This window comes from Narcine bancroftii, chromosome 10 (genome assembly GCF_036971445.1).
Source record: "Narcine bancroftii isolate sNarBan1 chromosome 10, sNarBan1.hap1, whole genome shotgun sequence".
NCBI lineage: Eukaryota > Metazoa > Chordata > Chondrichthyes > Torpediniformes > Narcinidae > Narcine > Narcine bancroftii.
In genome coordinates, this window is record NC_091478.1 from 89,948,623 (window position 1) to 89,959,193 (window position 10,571).

Genomic DNA, 10,571 nt, shown 5'->3' on the forward strand with positions numbered 1-10,571 from the left:
GACCGTTTTGAGTTTTGTGTGCCCGATGGAGATGTGGGGGGGCTGGTAGTCATGGTGGGGAGCTGGCTGATGGAGGACCTCAGTTTTCTTCAGGCTGACTTCCAGGCCAAACATTTTGGCAGTTTCCGCAAAGCAGGACGTCAAGCGCTGAAGAGCTGGCTCTGAATGGGCAACTAAAGCGGCATCATCTGCAAAGAGTAGTTCACGGACAAGTTTCTCTTGTGTCTTGGTGTGAGCTTGCAGGCGCCTCAGATTGAAGAGTCTGCCATCCGTGCGGTACCGGATGTAAACAGCGTCTTCATTGTTGGGGTCTTTCATGGCTTGGTTCAGCATCATGCTGAAGAAGATTGAAAAGAGGGTTGGTGCGAGAACACAGCCTTGCTTCACGCCATTGTTAATGGAGAAGGGTTCAGAGAGCTCATTGCTGTATCTGACCCGACCTTGTTGGTTTTCGTGCAGTTGGATAATCATGTTGAGGAACTTTGGGGGACATCCGATGCGCTCTAGTATTTGCCAAAGCCCTTTCCTGCTCACGGTGTCGAAGGCTTTGGTGAGGTCAGCAAAGGTGATGTAGAGTCCTATAGAACACTGATAGTTTAATGCAGTTCAAATACTCATCCACAGTAGGCAAATATTTATACAAGCTATTGTCAAAATGCAAAATATGAATGGACTTATTGCATTCAATTATGCTGAAAACAGGTTACAGGAAAAGGTTAGCATTGTACATAATATTTGTAGCCTGAGATCATTATCTGGTGTCCTGAATGTGATCAATGCATTCGGTGCCATTCATTGACTGCACACCATTTTGGATATTTAGAAAATTTAGAAAATTAATGTTGCTAACACCAGTTGAAAACCTTCAGCACCTCTTGATGAGTAGGTCCCTGCAGGGCAGGAAAACACTTCAGAGGAGACTAATGGCTGTAGCAAGTGTTGAAAGTCTACCAAAATATCCCAGTGCCATGTTGATAGCTAGAGAGATTGCCTGCTTCTCCCCGGAGATGGGAAGCTCTCTAGTCAAAACCTTTGCCAACAGTGCAGGAAGTGGCACAGGAGGGAAATTCACACATCCTAATCCTTAAGTCATCGTTGCAGATTGTGAGAAAGATGTACTATAGATTACATTGGATAACGAAGATTTTTCTTCCCGTACACTTTTGGGTGTACTTTATGGATTTTGGGCTGCTGCTCGTGAAAAACTCTTCTATCACACACCGCTTTTTGTAGATAGAACCTATTTTTGTGATTTCCTGTCAGATTTTAAGACTACTTCAAGCCTACAAAACCATAAAGTGGAGCAAGTCATTCATGTTCTGCATTCACACTTGGACATTCCTCCTTGCTGAGCTTGGTGCATTCACGGAGAAAGGTTTCACTGGGACATTACGACCTTCAAAATACGGAATCAGGGCCTGATGCCTTTCCTGTCAGTGTCCATCAGTGCTGGCCAACTACTGTCAGACACTGACACGAGAGGCATCAGACGCTGAGTACAAATGAAAATCAGTGGCACGACGCTTTTAGGTCAGTTGAACTAATGCAATGTGTCAGGATCATTTATGTGATTAAACATGCTAATTTCAATAATAGTTCATTTAATGTTTCTCCAACTTCCTATGTGACACAACAAATCTGAATATATCTTTGTGTTCAGCTTGAAGTGTCTATCACAATACGCAATGTTTTTTTCAGGAAGCAAATTATTTGAAAAAAAATGGTTGTCTAGCGTCTTGATTATTAGAAATGCAATGCTTTTCATTCTGATTAAGTTACTGTTGAAATAGCATTAGTAGCTATGTGGTACATATGTTTGCATGAATTAAATTAATCCATGTAAAATGTTCAACTTCACATATTTCTGTATTTTCTCTTCGTATTTTAAATGACATGTTCATCATCATACTCCGTACAGAGTGCCAATCTATCAGGACCCAGGAATATTGGAAATGGAAGCAAGATAGCTAACTGGGCTATTGTATGGGCGCCACTCTTAAATAAGGTGGCACCCCAGGGCCACTTTTAATTTAATTTTTTGATATTACATTTTAAATTTAGACTACAGCATGGTAATAGGCCCCTCTGGCCCATGAGCCCGTGCCTCCCAAATACTCCAATTAACCTACAACCTTGGTACATTTTGAAGGGTGGGAGGAAACCAGAGCACCTGGAGGAAACCCACTCAGAGACGGGGAGAACATACAAACTCCTTTATAGACAGTGCTGGATTCGAACCCGGGTCGCTGGCTGCTGTAATAGCATTGTGCTAAGTGCTATGCTAACCTGCACTAGCCCCAGATGCATTGATCCCATAAATTTATCTTAAATATCCCCAATGGTGATGTCTGCAGAACCCTTCTGGATAGGTCAGATGGTAATTGGATTCAAATTATATTTGGAGAATTGTGATCAAGTGCCAGAATCTGAATGACAGTGCTTTTGCATTCAAGTTTGACGATCATGGCTTCATTACCCTCTCCAATGATTGCAGAAGAATTTAATGTTAGGATCACAAGGAGAACAGGAGAGAGCGGGGGGGTGGGGGTGGGGGGGGGTGACAAACATGATGAGCTCAGTGTAAAAAAAAATCACTTTATGGGGACAAATTAAATCTTTTTATTTAATTTTGGTTTAATCTGTTTTTCACTAATGTTTGGAATATTTATGTCATTGTTCATATTTGTTTTAAGATACCTCGGTAAAACTCTTCCTGGAAGACATCCAGAGACCTGGGCAGGGTCCCACAGCAAGCTGAGAGCATTATTTTGAGCGGTGGACCAACATGAAAAGAGTCAAAAATATACAAGGCTATTTCAATCTCGAGTGTCAATAAATTGTGGGTCAGTCAGCCATTTTCTGAAGATAATATCCTCAAATGAGGCACCAGTTCTCACACATCCTAATTGTAAAGGAAATAACCAGTTGGAGCACTACAATTGTCTCCCCTGTAGTAAAAGTGTGGTAAATGGATAGAACACTACAGCACAGTGCAGGCCCTTCAGCCCTCAATGTTGTGCCAACCCATATATTCCTAATGAAAAGTACTAAACCCCCCCCCCCACCCCGTAACCTCTCAGCAAAGGGCATTTTATTCTGAAGATTGCATTCTATAACATGATTGACTAGATTTCAAAGTTTAAGTTCAAAGTTCAGATTTATTGTCATCACCTGAAACCCCAAGATTCTTTTTCCTTTGGGCAAAGCAGAATGACCACTTCCTGGTAGTCAAAAAGATACTTCTACATATAAATGAATAAATAAATGTAAACAAACTATGCAATACAGAGAGAAAGAAATCAATAAAGTGTAAAAGTAAGAGTCCTTAAACGAGTCTCTGAATTCGTTTTTGAGGAGTTGGAGGGGTACCTGGTGTTCCTGAACTTAAAGTCTTTATGGCGCCTACACCTCTTTCCTGATGGCAACAGAGAGAGGGACAGAGTGTGTGCTAGGTAAATTTAAGCCTGTTTTGGATTTTATGAGGGCTGAGTTTTCTTTTGTTATTTTTTTTCCACAGGTACAGAAGGGGAGGGCTAGAAGTTGCCCAGGATATCCCAGGATATGGGCCTCTGCATCATAGAACAGGTTTATTTACATTATTTCCTCCTAAGGAATAATTAATCAGCATTTACTTCCAAAAATATTGTGAGTTTACAGAAATACAACACTGTTCATTTGTATGCCATCATTCATAACACATGATTTACCATTCCATTTGAATACAGTTTCCGTCACACATAGATTCATGAAGGATAAATTCAACAGGTTTTTTGCTCACATTCCAGCCTGTCAACATTCAACCGGTTGGTAGCCCTTGCACTGTGATTTTTTTTTCCCCATCGAAATCTTTGTGGCCATTATAACTGGCTTCAGTATGTCCCTCTATGAGTTATTCTGGACCTTTGAATGAGCTATTTGTCACCTTCACTTGAGGATAGTTCCTTGCACTGGAAGAATATCAAAACTTTGGGCAGACGATAGTGTGTATTTCACTTTGTGCATAATCTTCAAGCAGATGCCCATGAGCTCTCTGAAGAGTGACACAGCTTTATAGGATAAAGATTCCTGCCTTAGTCCATTTGCTTACTCTATCCTGAACTGGTCAGGAACTGGTTAACACTTTCTTGATAACCAAGAATCCCTTTGCAGTTAAAAGATGGACCAGCAAGGCATAACATATCATTTATTACATAATGATGTATTCTGCATTTTGATATAAAACACAGTGTCCTGTGATTTACTATGATCAGTGCCATGGGAGATTCTCTAATTAATAGAATATATGAGTGGTGCATTGATGTTGTATTATTTTGTTAGTTCTCTCACAGTAAGGTTACAACAATTAAATTAATGAGAGATAGAGAGGTGGTATATTTGATTCAATTCCAAGGCTGATCACAGAATATTTTACATTCTGAAAGTTTCATGTCAATATGCAGATTGTCTTTTGCTTGTGATAGAATAATAATTATTGGAAGAACACAAATTTGTCACAGAGCATTTAAACCCTCCATTTGGGCCAATGTGATGGATCTACCCATTTCTTTAAATTCTCACTTCTTTTCTCACATTGCTTATTTAAATTTACAATATGTCCCAATTTATTCTCAAGACTCCTAAAAGTCAAATTTGGAACATGCATAACACTTGCTTTCCTGCTCTCAAGCATTATATGTAATGTTGATGACAATGAAGATTATGAAATTATTATTATTTGAAGTATGGACCTGATTCAAATGACCACACGCAGTCTTGGTGGATATTTTTACTTCATTGTATTTAAAGAATCTCCACATGCATCTTACATACTGCAGACTGCCATTCTTGTTTTTACCAATTATTAGTAATCTTCCATTGTCACAGTTAAGTAACTCCACTTTATTGGTGGAGTGCTGTCTTAAAACAGATCAAATAAATGTCTCACTTCTTCTTTCCTAATTAAATGCTAAAATCAGCTATGAGAATGTCTAACAACTGCTCTTGCAGTGAATTCAACAAAGTACCAAGTATAATGACCTACTATCTTTGCATCAATATCATTCACTCTCCACTGCATTTTGTCTCTCCAACATTTGAAAAATGGGAATTGGATACTGGTTGTATTCAAGACTTATTTGGAGAACTCTGACCAAGTGCCAGGCCCAGAATCACAGTGCTTGGGCATTCAAAGCCCTCAAGATCCTGCTGTAAGTTTGAGCTAATAATGTCAGAGATAGACAAGCAGACAGACCAGTCAGAGAGACAGACAGACAGAATGACATTTTCATTTTGAGTTGTTGAATGAATGTAGCAGCAGGAGGGCAATATGATGTGTATCTCGCTCTAGTTTGCTTTGATCTAGATGGTCCATGTATAGAGTTGCATTTTGATTATAGCAGATTCTGGCCTTCACACAAAGAGTGAATCGGACCTGAGGAAATGTGAAGTTTGGGAGAAATAATGCATTGTTTTTCAGAGGGTACAGCAAATGTTATATTGGAAGAGGTAATAAAAAAAAGGAAAAAAAGAATGTCTCCAGATCTGGATGCAGTTCTGAAGAGTCCAATAATTGTACATGAGTGATCAAGGTCAGTGAATGTATCTTCAAAAGTCATATGCCATCAATAACACAACTAGCATTAGACACTGCTTAATGCACATCTACTCCATCAATTGTACATCAATCAGGATTCATATCCAAATTTTGCAAGGTTTAAGGCCAGTGCAAGCATATCAGCATGTATCATGAATTCTGTTTTGGAATGTCATGGAAGCTCATGGCATGAGAAAAAGGACACTATTTATTTATCTTTACAGAGTTAGTTTGATACTTTTAAAATTCAATTGATGTTTTTAATCTCTATCAACAATTGAGTACAACTATGAAAGAGTTCATGTCAATTAAATTGCTTCATTTTAATATTAGAAAGGTATTAGTAATAAATGAAAATTAAGTGGGCAATAAGTTTTAATATTTTCAATTTAAATGTCTGTGTTGCACTCCATAGCTAATTGATGTACAAATCCTGTGAGTCCTTGTAACAACAAGGACACCGAGATAAAAGATATGTGGCCAGAGTGTTGTAAATCGAACAACAAATTCTAGGAATTGACAATCCCTGCATTTTTCTTAAAAAGCTGAACATGCCAATAATAGTGAAATGCATCACTCACTGGATCATGCTTGGATCCAACACACTGCCCTGCCTTCCTCCCCGGTGGTCACATTTTCCAGTCATAAGACATCCAGTGATCAAGAGGCATTGGTTCCACAAGCAGAGTAAACAACAGTTGGTGATCTGCTCAAGTTATCCTGCATTGTGAAGACTTACTCCAGCACTCCCTGACACAATATGTCACGGAGAGCCGTGGGACTCATCAGTGAGTTCAAGGGGAGAGCAAGAGCTCTAATCCATCTGCAGCAAGTCTGCAGTTCTCCATAATACATTGATTAACTTCTCAATGTGATCTGGACCAATCTTTTTCCAGAATGTTCACCATCCTGGCCATTCAAACCACACTGCTTTGATAAGCAGAACAGCAGATTCTGGAAGCTTGAGTAAATAATGAGATGCTGGAGAGTCTCAACAGGTCAGGCGGCCTCCACAGAGAAAAGCGGACAGTCAACATTTGGAAAAAGGGTTGTACCTGAAACGTGGATGGTTAATTTCTTTTCATAGATGCTGCCTGGTCTCCTGAGTTTGCTCAACACTGCATTATATGAACAGACACTACAATGACTGTTGACATTTTGATATTATTCACTTTGTATCAGGGCAAAGCAACTTGGCTGATAAAGTACTCAAACTCACTTTTTACTGGAGTGTTGACATACTGAATTAGCAATCTTAGGCAAAGCAGGAGGGAGCCCCGTCAAGGAAAAGAAAGGGGTTTCTTTTTGGAAGTGAAAAAAAGATCAGGTGATGCGTGATCCTGTGCTATCTCTTAAGAGTGTGCTGAAGGTCCATGGAAGGATTTAAGTTTGTAATTAAGGAAGAGAACTGGAGTGAAATGATGAATAGAATGCGGTGATGTTCCCATTATTGGGATCTTCAATTCCTCATCGATTAAGATATAATTTCAAATAGTTTAAGTTCAGTTCTCCATCTGTGGCCAACCTTTTATAAGAATAAAGAATTAGTTGGTTGCTACAATGGTGTCCTATATGACTAACATGGTGTCAAGTATCTGAGCTTTGTAAAAGGAGATGTGTGAATGGAATATATAAACTCATTTTCTGGACTCTTGCTGGGATTCTATTGAATTCGGGTAAGAAAATCAAATTCACATTAATGTATTTCACTGCTTTTACACTGGCACAATGTTTACACCAATACCATTCATTTAAAATAAATATGTTAACAAGTACATAAAAAAGCATTAGAATTAGAAATGCATTGGAAATGTATTATTTATTACATAAACATCATCGATCAGAATTTCTTCATTTTCTTTTATAAATCTTTACTATTTTTTAAAATGTCACTGAATATGATGTGTTACATGTTAAATGTCAACCTTATTTTTGAAATGCATGATTTAAAGTGCTTAAAGCCATTTACATTGCAACTTAATGTACAATATTATGCACAGTTGGAGTCAAGAAAGGTGAAGGAGAATTAATATTGGCTTGAGAGGTCCTCATTTAACTGTTGCTGTGAGGGCCAGGCAGAATGTTTGTCACACTGTTTTGACCTGGTTATCCATTCAATAAAATTAGAATGTTGGGAAATGAAAAATATCACACAGAAACTGAAACCGAAAGTGTTGATCAAAGTGGATGAAGCTTATTATTTATAACAGCATTTTTTTCAGTATCCAGGTGGAGTTTTGATATTCACTATTTGCAAATATTGCCAAAATTTGATGGGGAATCCACAGCCCAAATGGTGATGTTTCTTGATTGGACCCGCATAACTTTTAACTTTTAACAGTGTTTTCCACGTTCGCTTTTAAAATGATCATTTCAATTAAAAATGCAGTCTGGAATCCATCAAGATACCTTCAAATGCACTCATTTCTTCTACCAGAAAAGATCATGAATATTAATATCATGGGAACACCTTCTGTCTGAGTCTTTCTCAGTTGAAATGGTCATTTTAAAAGCAAAATACCGAGAGCATCTTGACTTAGATATGCACAAACTCATTATTGGGACATTATCTGGAATTACATCAATGCGTGCATACTTTAGTGCTGTTTTGGGACACTTTTAGAACTAATGTCCTTTGGATGAGATGTTCTGCAAATTTCTGAAGTTTCTCTTTTCAAAGAATAAAGGAAACTCTCATGCAACTTTTTCAGATTGAACTCAGCCCAAATCTGCAACCTGCCTACATCCTGTTATAACCTATGACAACCTTCTGCACTAGACACAGCATGACCAAAATTCATGTCACCTGCAAACTTACTGATCAACCCTTCCACTTCTTCATTTAAATCATTTATAAAAACCACAAAAACCAGGGGTCCCAGAGCATATTCCTGCAGAATACCACTAGTCACCAACTTTCAGGCAGAATGCGTTCTGTATAATATCACCCTCTGCCTTCTGTGGCTAGTCTGAATCCATGCAGCCAAGCTTCCATAGATTCCATGCCTCATGACATTCTGGATATATCTAACATGGGGAAGCTTGTCAAAGGCCTTAAACCATATCCATTGCCTTACCTTCATCAATTTCTTTTGAGATGTCCTTGAAAAGCTCAATTAGAGTTGTAAGGCATGACCTTCCCCTCACAAAGCCACGTTGACTATCCCTAATAAAACTATGCTTCTCCAAATGCTCCAATATCCTACCCCGAAGAATCCCCGATGTAAGACTCACTAATTCTCATGATTCTCCCCATTACCTTTCTTAAATAAAGGATCTGCATTTGATATCCTACAATCTTCCAGGATCACTCCTGTAACCAGAAAGGAAGCAAAGATTGCTCCACCAATTTCTTCCCTCACTTCCCACAGTGACCTGAGGTATGTCCCTTTCCCTCCCCCCCCCCACACCTCCCCACCAAGACTTATTTATCCACATTTTTATCAAAAATTCCAACACTACATCTTTCTTAACCTTGACATCCTCCAGAAGATTTTCCTGTGACTTCATATTCATCTAGGTCCTTCTCACTGATGAAGTATTCATTGATGACCTCCCCTGCCTCCTTCGCTTTGAGGCACATGTTCCACACTTTATCCCTGAGTGGTCCTACCCTCACTTAGTCATCCTCCTATTCTTCATATATTTGACTTTTTTAAATGCAACTGAAAAATTTTGTTATGAGTTGATTCAATTCAAAAGTTTTTGAAAGGCAGCTAGAATTGTGAGAATATGCAGAGAGGCATCACTGATATTGGTGTAGTCTAATGGGATGCAATAAATTATAATGTAGAAAAATGTAAGTCCATCCACTTTGATAGAGAAAAAGAAAAAAGTAGACAGTTTCTGAAGTGGTAAAATATTGAAGACATTGGTTGTCATTGTAAGTTGATAGCAGGAATAGCAAGCAATTAGTAAAAACACACAAATGCTGGAGGAACTCGGCCAGTCTCGCAGCTTCCATTGGAAGTAAAGGTATATTTACTGAAGTTGCGGGCCTGAGCCCTTCTTCAAGAAATTGTGTGTTTTTACTACAATCAATCAAACATTTTTGTGTTTCATAACAAGCAATTAGTAAGGCAAAATCGCACATTGGTCTTTGATGCGAAAGGATTTGAATTCAAGAGAGATCTTAGTGCCATTGTCTATCACCCAGGTTAGACTGCACCTAAAAGAATATGTCTGGATCCCCCATCTCATGGAACAATATAACTGTGACAGAGAGAGAGAGAGGGCAATGATTCTTGGGATGACGAGATGGATCTTGAACGCACATCCAAATGATTCAGAAGCAAGGGTGAGTTACCGTCAGCAAATGAATAATGAGGAATACAGAAATGGCTGAGTAACTGCACGCTGGTTTCAATAACAAAGTGGATATGTTCCTAAAATTTGTACATGCATGTAACACAGAATAATAAATAGAACATTCTCTAATATTGTTGTTGATTTCTATATGAAAAGCTACATATTGTTAACGTACTAAATCATAGTTTTTAGGCATTCTCAAAAACTTGACCCTTAATTATCATGATCTGCTCCTTCAGACGTCTCTTCAGTAAGAAGTGGACGAATCCATAAGAGGCATCTGATTTTATGGGGATCCATGTTTACACTTTATCGGGTAACATCTTTATGGTTGGAACTTTTCACATTTTCTATTCTGGTGATCTTCAAACAGGAGACCAGCACAATAAATCCTGCTTTATTTTATGGACAAATAAATGCTGAGATAAAATATTTCAACATCAAACTTGAATACTTGCAGTGGCACCACTATTCTAATAACTTGTCTGACATTAATTTACTGCAACGTGCTGGAAGAAAAATGAAGGAGAAGGGCACTAAAAGAGAGAAATTACTATCTAACGGATTTATTAGGATTGGCCTCTCTCATTTTCAGCCATCATTAGTTGATTAGGTGCTGATGACAGAATGGACGACCAAGTTAGAATGGCTCAGAGAAAGGCCCTGAAGGTATTGCATTAATTGAGATGAT

The 10,571-nt window shown here is 38.5% G+C and overlaps 1 long non-coding RNA gene across 1 annotated transcript in view; it reads left to right on the top strand.

Annotated features, from left to right (window-relative positions):
• Window positions 1-9,977, top strand: part of LOC138744007 (uncharacterized) — a 44,161-nt gene extending 34,184 nt beyond the window's left edge. The window contains exons 2-3 of the long non-coding RNA XR_011345187.1: window positions 3,518-3,645; window positions 9,729-9,977. This is a non-coding gene — a long non-coding RNA (uncharacterized lncRNA). The remainder of the gene's footprint in view (window positions 1-3,517; window positions 3,646-9,728) is intronic.
• Window positions 9,978-10,571: the final 594 nt, after the last annotated feature.